We start from the raw sequence: 20,451 nt of genomic DNA, 5'->3' as shown, positions 1-20,451 counted from the left end.
AACATATCTAGTTTCTCCATGGATTGAATTCTGGGTGGGTTTTGGTGCATTTATCCTCATACTTTGGCTCATCATGGTATTTACTTTGGGACGCTTCATTGAGGGAAAATATGCTAAAATGGACACAGCAAGTCAGAACATCAACTTGGTCCTCAAACCACACACATCTTCACACGTCGAGAAACGAGAACTTTCTTCAGAACTTTCTTCAGCCAATTTCACAGCAATTCCAATACCTGGTGGGGTAGCCTGGGACAACACTGACTATGAAATTTATGGTCCGGTCGAGATCCTGAAATATCCACACCAAATCAAGATCTCCTTGAGTGACTTTGCAAAACCGAACTCATTTGCTGATGATTGGGACTTTGAAAGTATAAACAATATGATGTCTGACTTAGTAATGTCTGCTAAATTTACAAAACATGATTATTTGCAAGGTTCTACAAATTATGACAGCATGTACTGCTATAACCATTATGGTAACCATTTCTTGCATAAATCTGCACAACCTAGAAATGTTTTAAATTTTAATCAATGGGAACATTGTGCTACACCTCCAAAAGGGAGCTCTAGAACCGTGTATGGCAAATATTCATATTTTTCAGGTTTTAACATAACTAATGCTGAAACATTTTATTACAAATTGTCAAACAAGACAGGGATGAAAACCATGATAACCAACACAAAATTGATATATTCAGATTCTTTCTTTGAAAAAATGAATACTTTTGGATTTGATTATTGGGACAAACATATTGATTTGAAAAGTGTTTGGGGCACAAAAGAATGGCAAGTACAGGGTTTAGAAGCTTTGTTTAGAGCCTGCATGATCCCAGAACAAATGATATTTTTAAATGACACCGTTCAACAAACCACCTGTCTTGGCTTAGCCAAAATCAAAGATTTAAATAACCTGTCTATTCCAAAGCCAACGATGTTTAGCAATAACTCTGAAACAGATGAAGAAATAGACATAAACCATATACTTAACCAAAACAGAACACATCCTGATTGGAAACAATGGTTGATCTGGCCCACAGATACAAATAACTGTCAAGATAGATTCCTGAATAAAACACAGGGTTTCAAAATGAACAGGCCAGACCCTAGATATCCCCAAAGACATCACCCAGGGATAATAACAACCTACAGTGTGGGCAAATTATGCCTTCAATGGCTACAAACTTCCACACTGCCTGAAATTAAGCAACACCTAACTTTACTTACTGATGGTGCTGACTTGCGTGATTTCATACTGGGACCACGCAAACAGCGTCATAAGCGTTTCATAGCAGCCTCTGTATATGCAGCATACAATGAGGCCTGGAAGGTTACTCAAATTGAGACAGCAGAAAGAATACGGGAAATTGACCGTATTAATTTGGAAAAATCACTTTCTGTAGTGGACAATGGGTTAATGACTCTGTCCTCCAGAATTTTTTCATTGGACAGCATTGTGTCTTCAGCAATCGATATATTATCGCAAGACTTACTGTTATTACAACATGGTCAGTCACAATTGCGTTCCATTGTACAGCTTGGCTGGACGTTACAAAATCTGCGTTCAGGCTACGTGCCTTGGCGTTTAATCAACACAACGTCACTATTCCAAATCTTTAACCTTACTGATAGACAGATCGGTATGGCGCAGAAGGGTGCTGATTATACAATCTTGAGCATTGAAAAACTAGAAAGATTACCGTTGACAATGTCAGAACGACCTGTCAGTGAATGGATAATCCACGGAATCATAAATATTCCAATCTCAACCTTCAGGTTTCAATACTGCCAAAAATATATACAGGCTGGCATGTACGAGAAATTGGGAAAGGGGTACCTTAAAACAACATGGAACCTGCCCTATTCACATGCATGTGTCAGTAACAAAGGACAGAAAGTGTTTCTTAGTGGCAACAATTGTGCTATGTCACTAAGCGGCACGCTTCTGTGTAACGGTATTAGTTTGCACGGAGCCTGTGAAGGGAATTCATACAACCTTTCATGTCACCAGCAAGGCGCACCTGCAACTGAAATAGAACCATTCTTTCAAAGACTCTATAATGGGAGTTACATTCTTATTGTAGACCGCAGATGCTGTAGTCTTATGCCCGGGACTCCTTATCTCGTCACTACGACGGCGAAGGTCAAGTGTTGTGGACGTTCTTTGTTCCCCAGCTCCTTTCCAGACAGGGAGGCAAGGGCATGGCCCGGTCTGAAAATTACTTCTATTCGAATAGACGCTTTAAGCAGAATGAAAACAGTGCTTCTTCAGACGCCTACAAGGCTCACGTCATCAAAAGAAACGTATGATCTACAAGTCGCAAGGACGACTGCAGAGATACATACATTAATATCAACCAATTCCCCCGTACATTTCGCGGAAACCCTGAGCGAAATCTTAAATATTTCTGATACCACAGGGTCTCAAAGGTATTTAAGACAGTATTTTCGATGGCATTAACACCATTCAAAGCCATACTGGGTATTTTTCCAGACTTCGTCCATTCGATTTTTGGCGGACTTCCCCTGATCCTAGGACTAATTGCAGGAATCCTATTCCTAGTCCTTATTTTTCGTTATGGCAACCCATGTCACAGATCAAACTCTCGCGACAATGGAAGATACGATCCTAGCCATTGGATACCGGGACCGGATATCAAAAATCCTGGGACTATCCCGGCTTAGAGACCTAAACATGACTTGGTTTCTATCATTTCGACCAATGTGGCAAAGGTGTGTTTTACCTGTACTAAGGTGTCTGCTATGCGGAGAAGAATGCGTGTTAGACACCTGTCTGACGCTACAATCGGATGCGCCGGTGGATGCAGATACACTGTTGGTTCCTACCAAGGTTCACGCACTGTGCTGCCCTCAAAGGCTGCCAATTCTGATGACGGCATTCCTGGAATCTTCACCACTGCGATTGAAGAGTAGTGAAGTTCAAGATGAAAGCAGCATCGAACAGGTACGACCTTCTGTCAGCAATGCAAATCAGAATGTCAATGGAGACAATCATGCGCATGAATGCATGGTTACCCCTATTTCCGACTTAGAGGAACTTTCCCATGAAGCTGTTGACAGTTTTTTCGAAAGCCTGAATGATATGATGTTCTCTCCGGAACAGAAATAGAGACTTTTGAGTAAACTCGCACACGGCGTTCCCTGAATTCGGCCTTCAACTTTAAAAATAAAGTCACATGAACAACTACAATCCAGTTCACGGACAGCAACTTTTTTCAGCAAGCCCCTAAAATATTTTTCTATATATTTTTTCCCGGGACACTGATTTTCTGCTTAAAGTAAGAGACTATTCCTAGAGAACTAAGATTTCTATTTTAGATACTTTATAGACTTTATAGACTTTAGCTGCCCGCTGGTATGTTCGCAATAGATTTTATGTGATGAAATGGTTTCGACTTTTTTTCTGTATAGCCATATTAAGAGCCATTTCATGTGTATTTCTCATATACCAACAATCAATAATGCATAACAATGCGTGTTCACTTTTGCATCTAATTCGTAGCTTAAGTGCATACAATATATATGACTGCAATTTTTCAGTATATTTGAAAATTTCGAAATGCATTTATGTATTTTGGGGTGGTAAGGTATACACTATACTCTATAGTATGTTGTACTATGTTATACTATGCATAGATTAGTAGATATGACCATAGTTAGCGTGGAGTGGGTGTCGTGTATTTCTATAGGTTCTGATTCGATCCCCCTATTCCTGACCCTATTCTGGTTAAACTTACTAGCTAGTTAACTAACAGTCAGCCCATGAGGCAAGAAATCCCCCATGATGCAGATACCGTTATCTGACGCAGTCACACTACGGCACAGGAACGTGTTATCTGATTAGGTCATAACGCTTGAGATCTAATTAGACAAGCGACATTCCTCCAGCCCCTGATAAGGCATACGACGTTCTCATAACAAATCAAACCTATGACAACCTGGATAATCCGTGCGGCCATTGTTTTGATTTCACAGAGAACTTTAGTAAAGAATGTGCTAACGAGCAAGTCGTATGACATCTTTATTGACGTACCTATGTCCATCCTTACGTCAATCCCGGCACCTTTAAGGTATAAATATTGCCGACCTTGCCCTATGCAAACACACGCGTGGTGACAAGACGGAGCAGCCATACTTGCCGAAGCCGAGAGCAGAAGCAGACCCCGCAGGCAGCAGCCCCGCCTTCCTGACGCGCTGAGAGACGCGCTGCTATCTCAAGCCGAGAGACCCAGCACCGGCGCTTCCGGGTAGCCCTCGCAGGCAGCCTGGAATATCGAGAGCAGAGAAAGAGATACCATTCCTCATCCATCCTAAATTCCAGGTACAGAACTGAATAACCCCTCCTAGAGAATTCTTTAGTTATTCACTTGGCAAAAACAAACTTAACTTAAACTGTAACTTTCTATTCCCGCCCACGCATTAGACTTAGGTCAGGTACACGGGGTAGGCGTATTTAGAAACACCAGTTGAGTACGTTTAGTCAAAAGTATATGTGTATGTAAATATATTTTAATCATTTTAAACATCATATGGCTCAGAAACCATATCAATGTTTTTACAGTATTATTTTATACTATTGCTTCTAATGTATGCACTTTACTTAACTATAAGTATTGCAATAATATCGATCCATTTCTCTTGTACGAGAAAAGAGACTGATCAATAAATAACATCTTTTATTGAACACGCCCGTCTCTTCCTTTTCTCTACATACTGATGAGACTAAGAATGCACGTACTGACTGAGTAAAATAATTGCCTTGTGCTCACACGACTCTCGAGATTGACTCTTGATTAGGGGAGAGCAAAGTTGTCATGTTCTATGGTTGTCAGAAACTAAATCCCTTCTTGTCTAATCAGGGGAGTTCATCCTTCCTTGAACATTCGAGAAAGTTTCTAGCGAACTCTGAGCTTAGCTGGCAAACCCAAAAATTAAGTCTAGTATCGACAGTAGTAGACCTAGTTAACGTCTGGCCTAGGCCTTTACTGCTGTAGGTACTATTCCAATGCGCAGAGCCTATTGGGAAAATAGGAGCTACACTACACCCCGTTTTGGAAGTGACCATACTGTTACGACCTATTCGGTGGGCAAATTATGTCAAAATTGGTTCAAACATTCCACCTTGGCATCAGTTAAACTCCATTTGTCCGAATTGACTGATGATGTTGATCTGAATGATTTTGTTAAAGGCCCCACAGTAGGCAGGTCGAAAAGATGTATTTATGGATTATATGCTATTTACAACGAAGTTTGGAAACTATCGCAAATTGAAGCTGCTTCTAGATTACGTGCAATAGACCAGGCTAATTTAGAAAAAGTGCTGGCAGTTGGTGATAACAGCATTTACACCCTATCTTCCCGGATTTATACATTAGACAATATTGTTTCATCTGTTGTTGATATTGTCCAAGATGAAGTGTCTCTTTTGTACCATGGTCAAAATCAATTACGTTCCATTATGCAATTTGCTTGCACATTACAAACGTTAAAGGCTGGTAAAGTGTCTTGGGATTACATGAATACATCTTCTCTATTTTTAACATTCAATTTGACTGTAAAACAACAATTTATGTTTATGAAAGATGCCGTGTATTCACTTTTACATATTGAAAATTTAGAACCTTTACCATTTTCTGTTGCCGAATATAATTCGGCTGTGTGGCTCATTCATTGGTTAATAACATTGCCTTTTCCCTTGTTTAAATTTAATTCATGTATGAAATACTATGCCATAGGCAGATATGAACCTTTGGGAAGCGCCTATCTCCATGAAGTTTGGTCTCTGCCATTTACCTACAGGTGCCTGAGGGAGGGTAAAGAAGTTTATTTGAAGGGTGAAGATTGCACTTCAAAGCCTGATCACTCATTAGTTTTCAGGAAAATACAACTGCACGGCTCTTGCCACTCTAACGTACCGAATTTAGCAAGCATTTTAAAGGGGAATCCTGTCCCGGCTATAACTCCAAACTGTAGTTATTTACTTTCTAATAATGAAGATTGCTGTGGTATGCTGGCAGGGATTCCGTACATTGTTACTGTCTCCCAACGTGTAGTTTGTTGCAAAAATGTGCTATTCCCTCCTCCGCAAGGAAAGCTTGATATATGCATCTGGCCTTTCATTCTGACCTTGAAAGCAGAGTTCAACAAGATGAGTCGAATAACGGCTCTATTGTCTAAAAAAAAAGTTGCCCTTACTTATTCGCATGAAACATTTGTCCTTCACTGTAAAAACTAGGTCATGGACAATCAATATTTGCCCGGCGGTATCGCCTCTTTAACCCACAAAATATTAATCAATGAAGAGGCAGGCGCTGGAGACCGGAAGGCAGGAAACAAGGTTTATTTTCTCCGGAGGAGAACACATCAGTTCGGACAGCCAGTATCGTCACGAGGTGCTCTACCCGCATCTCTGAGGCCTGGCCTCTTATACACATTTTCATGATCTTTATTGCAGGTAACACATTCTTGTAATGCTTTGAAGTATGAAAGGACATCCTCTGAATCTCCCCTTCAGGCCCGTTCCCACACACATTTACAGTTGAAGTCCCCGCCCCGGTCACAACAGGTGATGATTATCGCGCAGCTGGACATCCCGCCGATTCACGGGATGTGGGGGGTTGATCAGATCTCATAGGGTGGGGGCTTTGATCAACTCGAGGGTCCTTTGATGAGGGAAGCTTCTTACTGTACGGGGGGGGCAATAAACAGTATCCGCAGAGCTAGGTGGCGGCCTGGGAACGAGGAAGACAAACGGGCACACAGGAAAGGGGGTTTGTATCAAAAAAAGGGCCTGGGACCATGAAAGGAATGAAGGGAGGTGTCGCGCTGGGAACAGGATGGGGTTCTGGGGCAGAGCTGCGCTGAAGAGGGGTTTATGACCCAAGGCATGCGAGAGCGGGGGGGTTGTCAGCGTGCGGGCTTTGCGAGGGCGAAGGGCTATGCTGGGGGTCAGTGGCGTGCAGAGGGTGGTTCTGATCGAGGCACCTAAAATGGTGGGTGCACACGACAAAAGTGTGGCATCAGGGAAAAAGGCAAGATGGCGCAGATAATGTTTACCAAACCGTACTAATTTTCCACAGTCTTCCCTTTAACATATCCAAGACATCTTGCTGGCCTATTTCCTATCCATGTCTACTGTGGCGGTCATAAGTAAAGAAGTAGGAACCCAGGTGAAGGAGCTATAAACATTACATTTAAAATCTTTCGTCTTAGGAGGCGGGTCTATCGATAAACTAGTTTGCAGGAAAGTCATAGTAATGCAATATCGGGCAAAAACGATTCTGTAGTGAGAGAATGGAGTACATTTCATAGATACTTGTAGTCATTCGGAATGTGAACTGATAGGTTATTACATATGTAAGTTCTGTTCATTTTTGGTGGGAGCATAATCAATACAATGGTGGCTGGGAGAGAAATGAGACGTAGTAAAAAACAATAATCAGGGGTGTCATTGTTCGAAGGGGAGGTCCCATTGTCATGGACCATCATTAGCGAGTTCTCAGCATTCTTTGTCGTCTTCTGTTGGCACGGTGGAGCTATGGGTCCAGCTCTATTCTAGTTTCCGCGTTGCAGGGCATGACCTTTTCCTCGCTTTTCTGGTCAAAAAGGTCCTTTTCGCCCTGTGTCCCTTTGAGTCGATTGTCAAAAAGTTCAGGTGGAAGAAGTGTGTGTAAGTAGTCCTTAGGGTAGGTCGGAGAAAAAGGGGGGGGGATGGAGCAGGGCCAGATCGGGAACAGACCAGGGGGACGGAAAATTTTAGGTAGGCGGGCTCATGACCGAGTTCAGAGAGCTGGGACTTTTCGGCACACGTTGAACATCGAGCAGGGGCATCAGGTCAGCCCTTTCCTCTTATTTTGTCGGAAACGGTGCCTCGTCCTGCGACTCCTTACTGTTGCGGTCTCGCCTTGGCCAGTGTTGCAGATGTTCCACGATCTGTAGTCAGGCCGCGTGTTCCCACATCCGGTCTCTCTCTCCTCCGACAGTGGTACCCTTAAATGAGTTTAAAAAGACAGTCTTTAGAGAATTGGCAGAGGAAGGTAATCACATAAGTCTATTTCTCTCCCAGCTCCAAGTGAATGAGAAACAACCGTTATTTTGGGGTTCACAACCAACATATAAATAATTGACAATGGGCTTGCTGGATTTATTATAACTTTCCTTCGTAACTATTTCTTTGGTGTTTGTTGGTGTTACATTCATTGTCGTGGTACGAGATCTGGTACCTATTCATTGCCTTTTGTTTATTACAATTACGTCAGTTCTTCTGGCAGAGACCCTCTTTCCTAATACGAGCCTTACGAAGCTATACCGTTCTCCAGGGCTTTATATTTTACGAAAAAAGTGCAACGTGCTATCACCATGGTCTGATAGGTATCTTAATGAGGAACGAACATAGGCTAAACAATTTTCCATTCGATCAACGCATCCTACCTTTCAGCTAAACATTTTACTTCTAACAGGGTTTATTGCAACAATTTTTCTTCATTTTGGTCTAATCTTAACTTTTGCAAATATCCTTCTAATTCCTACATGGTCTCTTACAACCTGACTACTTCATTAAAAAACGAGGTCTTATGGAAGACAACTAGGAACATAGCAAACTGTGGTGAGGGACTATTGTCTTGCTTTGTGTCATGAGGGCGTTTATCTAGCAGAAGGCCACAGTTCAGTTGGTAAGCGTTCAGTGACATTTCTCGAATTCTAAACTCTGTAGCTTGCTCATCGACAAATCATTTCTAGGAACAACGGCTGGCCTGTGTTAGTCGTAAGACGACACATCTCTTACAACTGAGGGTGAGGGACATTAAAAAAAACTCTCGCCTGGGGCAGCTGATACAAAACTGGGGGCGTTCTGGGAAGATGGGGATGTTTCGATCACCTTTACTGTTTGGGTATTGAGACAATTCGGGACGGGAAAGGTCACGTTATCTGAGGCATTTTTGTTTATCATAGAAGCCACTGACATGTAGTTCCCTTATTACGGGTCAGATTAGGGAACCTCAGTCGTCTTACCTGTCCTTTCCCTTTTGGCTAATTCTAGGTTTCATCAATTTTTAGCAGAAAGGAGAGGTAGTGACACGGCATCAGGGTGATTTTATTTAAGACAAATTTTGTGCAAATACTTGCGGTATTTGGAGCCAATTGGGTGGTGCACCAGGGGTGGCGGTTTGCCAATTAGGTGCTAATCGTTCGGAAGAGTGAGAGTGTGGAGGGGAGGGAGAGAGAGAGAGAGAGAGAGAGAGAGAGAGAGAGAGAGAGAGAGAGAGAGAGAGAGAGAGAGATGTGCAACAATAGGCTAAATAATACACGTGCGACGTGGGGAGTGGCCGTGTATTAAGATAGGCTATTCAGCGCTTTACGCAACATAAGACATTTCGGGTCTGTGTTAGAATTTCGAAAGCATGCAGTTTGGGACGGACGAGCATTAGGCCGGGTACAGGGGACATGCATTGAGTAAAAGACACCATTGTATCGCACTTCTCGCACTCTCGGTCCTTCGACCAGTCAAGTCAGCGCCTCAGTCGCACAAAAACATTTGCTCATAGTTTCAGACATACGTGACACGTGCCCATTCACGCAACACGGATTAGGGGTGACCGTGTGTCATCATATCATACAACTCATTGGCTCTTTCGTTACGAGAGCAGTTTGTGGGTGTGCTTAGGTGCCACCTTGCAGCGTTAGTCCGCTTCATGTATCAGACATAGCGAGGCTTCAGATCTTCACCGTACCTCGGTCGTGATTCCAATGTAACCTGTAGAGGGAGGAAAAAGAGGGGAAGGGAGGGGGACAACATTCGAGCATACCAAATGCATGGGCACGAAAGTCCTTTACTTACCTCATACTCGTCTTATCTCCTCGGGGTAGAATCCCTGGTGTCTTGGTTTCTGAAGCCAGGGGGGGGGGGCAGTGTGTCCTTATAGGCCGTGTGTAGGGAAACGTTAAAAATCAGAAGCACTTAGTGCGAGGTATCTAGTTGGTAGGTGTATCTAGCTATCGGGGTCCTTAAATCTTTTCCAACGCTGTGATGTTCTAAGGTATATCAGTTCTTCGGCCAACTCTGCTCCCTAGTACCTTTTAGTGCCGTACCTTTATAACATTCTATTATTTACACCGCTTCACTTTACCCGTCCTCAGAAGCCGAGGTCCTTCTCCCTGCGTTAGTTCCTAAGCCAGTCGCATACCTGGAGGCAGAGTATCGTGTTTTAGATTCGATCTTCCATCTGGGGCTGAGCAACCATCTTCTAATAACCTTAAAGAGAGAGCAAAGCAGGGTGCACAGAAAAACTCTCCCGCTGATCCCACATAAAAAACATGCAATACCTGTTCATAATTTGGAAAACCTTTATTTGCACAATCGTTCAGCATGTAGATATGAGGGTGCAATCGTATTTGGCCGGACACGGCGATGGCTGAAGTACGTACAGTAAGGGGGGTCTATTTTGCAGCATTTAAAACATTAAAAAGGGTTTATTTAGTCATCTGCAGGAAACTAAAAAGGTCTATCAATAGGTGAGGGATCAAGGGGCATTCATTTCATAATTGGAAGCACAGTCAGGCTAGTTGTAATCAAATTTCCTATATGCATACCGTGGGCGTGTGTCACAAGCGAGGTTACGTATTAGCTACAATAATATCATAATAAATCGTACATTGAAAACAACATTTTTAACGTGATCCTTTTACATGTTCGTCGAGTGAACCCTCCCTCTTTTTCGTCAAGTGTACAAAGGATCATATACATATCTCAGAACATCGAGTCTTTTTAGCTACAAACACCACGAGGTGTTCGTAAGTTCTCATTGATTCCGGTGCCATTTTGGGCGGGGCCGGGTTAGTCCGGAAGTAGCATCAGAAAAAATGTTTCCTACAACCGGCGGTTGGACCAGAGTCCTTTTCGGCAGTTCAAAAATTCATGTTAACAGAAGGGATGGCTATGTCGTGGTTATTTCGTTAGCGACCAAGGAAGTTGTTCCTCACTGGAAGCCGGCAGGGGCCGAGGGCTCCGGGGACTTTTGTAGAATCTTCAAGGCCGTGGAGGTGCTGTCGGAGGTGGGGGCTCGTGCCCCGGTGGACAAGCGTTCGAGTTACATTGCTGGTCAAAGTCACTCTAGCGGCCTAGACCCGCCTTCCAGGGGTCCAGACGCCATTTTGAGGCCCTGCAGCAGCCGCCCTTCGTCGAGTCTGCAAGAGTGGAAGAGACCTTTTGGGGTGAAAGAAATGGAACTCCGTGCCGTAGGAGCAGGACGTTCGGCTAGGGTGCAGCTGTGGCGCCCCCACCTGGGGGGGCGAGGGAAACTCGTTCGCGCCGTCTCCCTCTCCCAGTGCACCCCACGCCGCCCCTTCTCACAGGCATACATGATGGCCACTCCACATCCCGTGCTCCACATGTACTCTTGAGGGCCATCGTATGTCTTGTGCTGCGCAAGTATGGCCGCCGTTGTATGTCCGGTGCTGCGCAAGTATGGGCACCGTTTTATGTTCGGTGCTGCGCAAGTATGGGCGCCGTCCGACTGGAGGATTTCGGTACCGGGCCGGGGGCTGGGAAACCTCCTATCCGAGGAGGTGGGAGAGGCTCGTCCGCGTCGCCTCTCCCTCCCAGCCCAACCTGGACAAATTTATTTGTGATGGCCGGACTGGGGCTGGGAAGCCTCCTATCCGTGGAGGTGGGAGAGGCTCGTCCGTGTCGCCTCTCCCTCCCAGCCCACTCCGCGAAGAAGAGGATGGGACAGCCATTTCATGCCGGGCCCGTGGTGCCTCCTGGACATCCCACTGGCGATTCGATCGACGGTTGTCAGCAGGCCCCGCCCCACACGTGCTGTGTGGTTCACCTTCCGGATGGGCGTGACCGGTGACCTGCGGCATTTCGGGAACTTCCGGAGTGGGGGTAGGTATTTTGTTTGGACAGGCATGTCTGGGTAATGGGGGGTTGTCTATGCATGCCTGTAGTTGCTCCTTTCTTTTTACAGAGTGGGGGGGCAGCAGAGAGTAATCAGTCCCATTGCACTCGAAGTTTGCGTTCATTAATGGAATGTATACTAATCTGTCCGAGACTACTCTGTGTATTGTTTCTATAGGTTCTCCGAAAAGGGTGGCCTTTTTTTTTTTTTGTTAGGGAACAGTAGTGGTAGTACGGGGTTCGTCGCCGGGTAATTTAGGGCTAGACTGGGTTTGCCGTCTTAGCATTGTTTGATCTATGAGGACTCGAACATGTCGCTGAAATCGGCCTGGCGAAATCTGTGCCATCGGGCATAATCAAACGTGGTGGTTCTATCTGGCCTGTCCATGTCAGTCTGATTCATCTTTGTCTCGCGCCTTTTCCCTTTCTGCCGGCCTGTTATTCCTGTCGGCCCTCTGCTCCTACTCTCGTTCAGTAGAGTCGGGCATTGGGCTTTCCAGTGCCCGGCATATTTACAAAAAGCGCATTGGTTTTGCCCTAAGTCTGGTCGTCCTGTGCGTAGTGTCGGGGGATTACTTTCGGGTCGTTGTGTCCTGGGGTTGTCCTGTCGATATATACCTTTACCTACTCTGTCCTCGTCTCTTTTCTTTCGTTGCATTGCTTCTTTGCGCCACATACCGAGACTGTCGAGCATAATAGGCGTTGTCTTATTATTACGAAGGGCTATTTCTAACGTTTCTATTTTATCAAGATCGAAGGATCCTATCAGTGGCCACTGTTTCTCTTGATTTTCTTTGGTATACCTGTGCCACAGCTTACTGTAGGCTATGGTAACTAATCCATAGTTTATGAACATGTCTTTATTAGGGGTGCCTTCCAGCGGAGCTAGATGATCCACCTCCAATAAACGGTCCGGGCTGAACCAACTACCAACCAGTGGGGAGAAGACAGACATGACGGCTCGCAACGAGGACAAAAAGTCAGCACTGCCTATCTTATCACTGCGTGCAAAGACTAGACAGAATATTTCTATTCTACGTTGTTTGCAGGCAGTGAATACCTCATGAACCAATATCAAAACAATTAATAAACAACCAGTGGGGAGAATAAGTAGGTCCGCAAAAGGTCTGCGTCCTCTACCCTTTCACTATCTGCAAAGGGGAACCTGTTCTTTCCTGTTTGCAGACAGAGAATCTCCAGAAAACAATCCGCGAACAGTAGCTCGGGGTCAAAAACAGTTAATCAGTGTGGGAGAGGGAATCTCCCGAAAACAATTCGTGAACAAATAATCAATCAGTGGGGGAGAAAGATAGGCACGCTGGCTGCGTTACCTATCCTTCACTGTTTGCAAAGAGAAAGAGCCTGTTGTTTCTCCGTGTGCAGACAGTGAATCTCCAAATAAGTCAACAAAGAGTAATACTAGTATTTTCCGAACCATTAAACAATCATTTCGCAATTCGTCGTGTTTACACGACCTTACCCGGACCGTATGGACAGTTTCTTGTCTTCCGAATCCAGCGCCCGATCGTCCTCTTTTCCTCGTATTCCTCGCAGCACTCCTGATGGTTCCCAGTCAGGACCGTAGATCACTCGAGAGAGGTCTGTTCGGAACTAGTGAAGTTCGGATGATCGGCTGCCAGACAAGGGTCTATTGGGCAAGAGCTCTCCCGATCGTTGCAGTCGTTCACTCTGTCGTCAGGACCTCTCCCACTGGATCCACGTGTCGCTGATGGGCCCCACGCTTGGGACGCCAATTGTAAAAACTAGGTCATGGACAATCAATATTTGCCCGGCGGTATCGCCTCTTTAACCCACAAAATATTAATCAATGAAGAGGCAGGCGCTGGAGACCGGAAGGCAGGAAACAAGGTTTATTTTCTCCGGAGGAGAACACATCAGTTCGGACAGCCAGTATCGTCACGAGGTGCTCTACCCACATCTCTGAGGCCTGGCCTCTTATACACATTTTCATGATCTTTATTGCAGGTAACACATTCTTGTAATGCTTTGAAGTATGAAAGGACATCCTCTGAATCTCCCCTTCAGGCCCGTTCCCACACACATTTACAGTTGAAGTCCCCGCCCCGGTCACAACAGGTGATGATTATCGCGCAGCTGGACATCCCGCCGATTCACGGGATGTGGGGGGTTGATCGGATCTCATAGGGTGGGGGCTTTGATCAACTCGAGGGTCCTTTGATGAGGGAAGCTTCCTATTGTACGGGGGGGCAATAAACAGTATCCGCAGAGCTAGGTGGCGGCCTGGGAACGAGGAAGACAAACGGGCACACAGGAAAGGGGGTTTGTATCAAAAAAAGGGCCTGGGACCATGAAAGGAATGAAGGGAGGTGTCGCGCTGGGAACAGGATGGGGTTCTGGGGCAGAGCTGCGCTGAAGAGGGGTTTATGACCCAAGGCATGCGAGAGCGGGGGGGTTGTCAGCGTGCGGGCTTTGCGAGGGCGAAGGGCTATGCTGGGGGTCAGTGGCGTGCAGAGGGTGGTTCTGATCGAGGCACCTAAAATGGCGGGTGCACACGACAAAAGTGTGGCATCAGGGAAAAAGGCAAGATGGCGCAGATAATGTTTACCAAACCGTACTAATTTTCCACATCACCTGTTAAAACACTCGCACCGAGGTACATGCCCTTTTGAATACTGATCACCCCCCTCCATTTCTGTGCTTTGATTCATACTATATTCAATGCCTCATCGACCACAGGCTTGGCACACTTTTTTAGTTCTGGCCTTGTGACCTCATTCCAAACTATATTTGGTGTGATACCGGCATTTTTTATTCTATTTTTTCCAGCCTCTTCGGCAGTTTACTGTTAATTCTCGCCTTGGGTGCTGGTGTACTGCTGTTAATTTGCTTGCTCAAAAATGGCTGCACAGTCTGTGTCACAAGACATTCTGTCCCGGCAGCTCCAACTACGTAACCGGATGCTTGAATACTATGGAGCGCTACCTCTGGCTACCTTGAGTGTGGCGTATGGATTATCTTTCCGGTTTTCGTATCTTACATGCGTGCAGCCTGTCTTCCATTGCCTAGATTGCTGTTTTGAATGGGCTCTGGATTTGTGTCTCTGCAATACGGCGTCTCCTAACCTAGATTATGATCAGCTGATGGGCCCCTTAGTTGCTCATGAGTTGCACTGTTCTGGTATCGTAATAATGGCTGCACAGCGACACATGGAGTCCTAGGCAATTGGAACATATGGGCTGCAGCCTATGACTTTCTGGCGTGCATTTATCTTCAAGAACACCGAGTTGTCCTCTGTTGGTGCAAGAGGCTCCAGCTGTTGAGGAACATGTTTGTTAATTTCCATTACTAATTTGGATAGCTGAAATGTTTTCGGATCAGAACAATGACTTCCTCTTGGAAGTTGCAACGTACTGTTGCAACTTACTGTGTTGCAACGTACTGTGCCTATACGCTGCTGGATTGAATTGGCAGTGATCTGACTTCAGCGCGTACTGGACTCTTATATTTTTTTTCTTTTTTTCTCTCTGCTCATTCCATGCTTCGGACACGATACAGCCCCTGCTTAGTTTTGAATTTTTTTTGGTGGTCATTAAGTCTGAATTTTACTCCCAATTTTCCAGTTTGGCGAATTTTGAACTTGATTTTGTCTCACTCGAACTTGAACTCTACATTCCAAAATTGCCCCCCTTTTTGTGTGTGTTCCGATCAAGGGAGGGTGTAGTGAAGGCAGGGCCCTGCTTGCGCACATTGCTATGTTAGCATAGGCTTATTAGAAGTTTAAACGTCATTTTACCTTTTTGCAGCTTTTGCACACAACACTGCATGTAACAGTTGTTATAAGATAGGCTGAGTGAATTTCTTCACATGAGAATGGCTTGTTTTCAACATCCCTAGACTTACATCTCGACCTTAGTCTGTACAGTGAGTGCTGAAGCCTTCAAGGTTACGATAACAATGTTAGCTGTTATTTAGGCTGATTGACCCATGCCCTAGCCACAACATGCACGCAGCTGAAGCTAACTGAAATTCTAGCGCCTATAATATTGCACTGCATGCATGATTTGAACACTTGGAGAAAATCCGTTTCCAGAGAGAGAAAGCTTTTGAAGATCCTGCTGTGATTCTCCTCTGCTGATCTTGGAGGTATGGGGTTCTCCATTGAAGCCTTAGAGACCTTCTATTTTTATATAAAACTAGTTCCTAGAAAGGGAGGGTGGTACACGAGGCACTATAGGACCCGTTTCCACAATCATTATAGTACGATTTCACCCTTTGTCTTTTCCCTGCAACAGAAACTTCAGAGCCACTACCAACGCCCACCACCAACTCATCAGAAAAATGAGGAAAAAAGTGATTGAAGACAAAATCTCTACACACAAACACAACAGCAAAGAATTCTTAAACATCATCAAGGAGTTTGCCTAAACCACCAGTGAGTCGACCAAACTCCCTCCCTCACAAGACCTCTGCAACAAACTCAACACCTTGTTTCACCACAAAAACAAGAGCATCAATGACAACTTCGACGAAGACAACCAACACACGGAACCACCACCAACCACCCCGACACCCTGATGCCAACGATTGACAGCTGGACAGCCCTCACCACCGAAGACACCCTGAAGACGATGAAGTCAATCCACTCCGGGGCCCCCACAGACACCTGCCCCCACCACATCTTCAACAGAGCCGCCAACACGATCGCACCGATACACCGCCACACCATCGACCGCTCCCTGGCTACCGCCTCATTCCCCAATGACTGAAAACACGCCGAGGTTAACTCCCTCTTGAAGAAACCCTCAGCTGACCCCATCGACCTCAAAAACTACAGACCCATATCCCTGCTCTCGTTCCCTGTGAAAGGTATTGAGAGAGCCATCAACAGCCAACTCGCCACATTCATTGAAGAGCACAACATCCTCAACTCCTCCCAATCGGGCTTCAGGAAAAAACACAGTACAGAAATCACCCTCCTTGCCGCAACAGACAACATTCGCACCCTACTGAACAAAGGAGAAACAGTAGCCCTTTTCCTCCTTGACCTCTCAGCGGCATTCGACACAGTCTCACACTGCACCCTAATACGCAGACTTCTCGACGCAGGGATCCAGGACAAGGACCTCGACTGGATCAGCTCCTTCCTCTCTGGCAGGATGCAGCGGGTCAGACTCCCCCCTTTTCTCTTGGACTCTACACCAACCACCTTCAGAGTCCCTCAGGGGTCTTCCCTCAACCCGACGCTCTTCAACATCTACATGGCAGCACTCACCCCCATTGTCAAAAACTCAAAATTGTGTCACATGCAGATGACACCCAACTCATCCTCTCTCTATCCAACAAACCCAACACTGCCAGACACAACTTTCGAGAAGGCATGGAAGCTGTCGCCAAGTGGATGAGAAATAGCTGCCTACAACTAAACACCAACAAGACGGAAGTACTCATCGTGGGCCCAAACCCTGAGGCCTTGAACGACACCTGGTGGCCACACGCCTTTGGAAACCCCCATACCCCCACGGACGACGCACACAACCTGGGATTCATCTTGGACTCTGAGCTCAAAATTAACTGCCAGATCAACTCAGTCTTGTCCTCCTGCTTCCACACTCTCCACCTCCTACATAAGACCTTCAAATGGATCCCCCTTGAACACAGAACGACCATCACTCACACCCTGGTCACCAGCAGACTCAACTACAGCAACGCACTCTACACCAGAATAAACAAAAACCTTACCCCCAAGCTACAAAATATCCAGAACAACACCGCAAGACTGGGCCTCAACCTGCCAAAACAGTGCCACATCCCTCAACACTCCACTGGCTCCCCATCGAGGCAAGAGTCACCATCAAGATGCTCACCCATGCACACAAGGCCCTCAACGACAGAGGACCAGCATACCTGAACAGCCAACTCAAATTCCAAGCACCCCAAAGTACCCTACAATCAGCCCAGCTCTCCTATGTCGTGGTCCCTCGCACCTGAAAAACCAGATCCGGAGGCCGCTCCTTCTCCTACCTTGCGGCCAAAGCCTGGAACGCCCTTCCGCTCCACCTCAGACAGACAACATCGCTTCCCATCTCTTGGACTGACCCCCTCCTTGATGGAACCCTTAGGGGTGAGTAGTAGCGTTTAACAAACACTTGATTGATTGATTGCGCAGAGAGCAGAGCTGCCCCACCCACCCGCCCGCAGAACACAAAGCATAAAATGCCACAGCTTAAAATCAGTGGGGTGATGCTCCTTCACCATAGCGGAGGAGCCACCACTGATAACCCTTTCAAATAATTAAATAAATATTCGGTATAATAGACGGAAGGTTAAACTGTGGGACGGTAGAGGTCTATGTGAAGGTTAGCTCTTCTCTTTTTTTTTAGGCATGGGCTGTCTTTTAGGGGGGCCTCTGATAGAACCAGCTCTGCTATGCAGACTCTTGCCCAGATGACCTTTAATCATTTTTAAACAGATTGCTTAAATAATTTCCTTTAATTTTTAATGTTGTGTTGTGTGAATGCCTACTGCAGTCATTTTGCAGAGAAATATTGTGTAAATCCCACATACCTGCATTTAAATTGTGCCCTCACCGCGTGTAGAGCGGACTAAATCTGTTTTTCACTGCCCACTCGTGGCGCTTGGCTGCCATCTTGGGGCTGTTGTTCCTTCAGCCTGCCACTTGCCTGAGCGCTCTAGTGCTCAGAGAGGAGACCAGGTGAGCACCTATTTAATGCTCACACCTCCCGCGCAGCGGTGACGCGCAGCGGTAGCGCCTGACTCGCGCCTGAGTCAAGCCAGAGTCTGCCCGTCTGCGCCCGTCCGCGCTAAGGACGCGCGGGACGCAGCGGGCCCCTCCCGGTATACACCTTTTGGGAGGCAGGATGATTGTATATACCAGTGCACTGCTCCGGCTGATTGGGCAGTCTCTCCCGCGGTGCATCTTTGCACCGCATCATCCGTTGTGTGGCCCTTATCAATGTGCCTGCAAGGGATGGCCGCTTGACCTGCCAGTGGGTATTCGGGACTATGATATCTCTCCAGCTCCGCGGGAACGCACTAGTACGCCTCTGCTGAGTAAGAGCTCTGCTCATGGTCTGCGGATATTAAACCTTAACACCAGGTCTCTGGTAAAACATCATCTGTCCATTCTGGACCTCATTACCGACGAGGAGCCAGATCTGTTTGTCATCACCGAAACCTGGCTCCAGGACACTGACGCAGCCATAATTAATTTGGCCTGCCCCTCAGGTTATTCACTTTTTACGTGGAACCGCTTGTCTAGAGGTGGAGGTATTGCCCTAGCTGTAAAATCTACTTTTGCGTGCACCTGGACGGGTCTGCATATTGCTGGGTGCGAAAGCGTCCTGTTTAAGATCACCATCAGCCCCCAGTTCTCGTTGTCGGGGATGGTGGTTTACCGCCCCCCAGGCAGTGATGTAGCATTCAGGGGAGTCTTCCCTGAGGCGGTTAGCACGCTGGCTAGTGGCTGCGCCAACTTTTCAATCGTAGGTGACCTTAACCTCCATTTTGACAATCAAGATACCGCGGCTGTCAGTGGTTTCCTGGCGGATTTGGAGGCCTTTCAGCTGACCCAACTTGTTACTCAACCCACACATGAGGCTGGTCACATTTTGGACCCGTTTTTCACTAACTTAACGGGTGTCCAAGTTTTGGCTGTTTCTCCTGTGGCTTGGACCGACCATTTTTTGGTGTCCGTCTGGTTACCCCTTCCCGTAACCCCTACTATTCCACCTCCTAAGTGGCTCCCTCGGCGCCACTGGAATAAGCTTAGGCTAGAGGACCTACATTACATCCTGGCTGAAAAGCCATTAGGCCCTCTGCTTAATGCTACCTCGGGATACGACCAGTTCTGCAGCTGGATTACTAAGGCGCTTGATGCATTGGTGCCCATTATCTCTAGTAAATCCAGTTCCCGGCAGTCGAGTCCTTGGTATGACAGTGCTCTTCGCGCTTTGAAGGGCTCATGTAGACGGGCAGAAAGGGAGTGGCGGAAGACGTATGATGCCGTAAAAAAAAACGCGTACTTGGCTTCCGTCAAGCTCTACCACCGAGCCATATGTAGAACCCGTGCGGCGTTCTACGCGACGGAATTCTGCAACAGCCTCTATCCATCCAAGACCATCTTTAAAACTCTTAAAGATCTGATGGTTAAGAGAGCTGATCCGCAAGTGGATGGATCTACTTCCCATTGTGAGACTCTAGCCGCTTTCTTCCTGGACAAAGTCAAGAACATCTATCAGTCGTTCCCCAGTGCGACGTTGTCCTCCAACCCTTTGAATGGTCCCTGCAGCTGTCCGGCATTACACTCTCTCCCTACTCTCTCCTGGGATGAGTTTGTCAAGTGGGCACAGCGAGTCAAGTCCGGTTCTCCCGCGGACCACCTCAGACCTGCCCTCTTTAGAGACCCTTCTTTTCAGGGGCGCACGGTAGTGTGTTCGCTGATTAACCTTTCCCTGACCTCTGGCACTGTTCCTACCAAGTGGAAGCAGGCGGTGGTTTCTCCGATCCTGATAAAAACATCTTTGGAT

Source organism: Lissotriton helveticus, chromosome 4_1 (genome assembly GCF_964261635.1).
Source record: "Lissotriton helveticus chromosome 4_1, aLisHel1.1, whole genome shotgun sequence".
Lineage (NCBI taxonomy): Eukaryota > Metazoa > Chordata > Amphibia > Caudata > Salamandridae > Lissotriton > Lissotriton helveticus.
Note: the sequence above shows the minus strand (reverse complement) of the source record.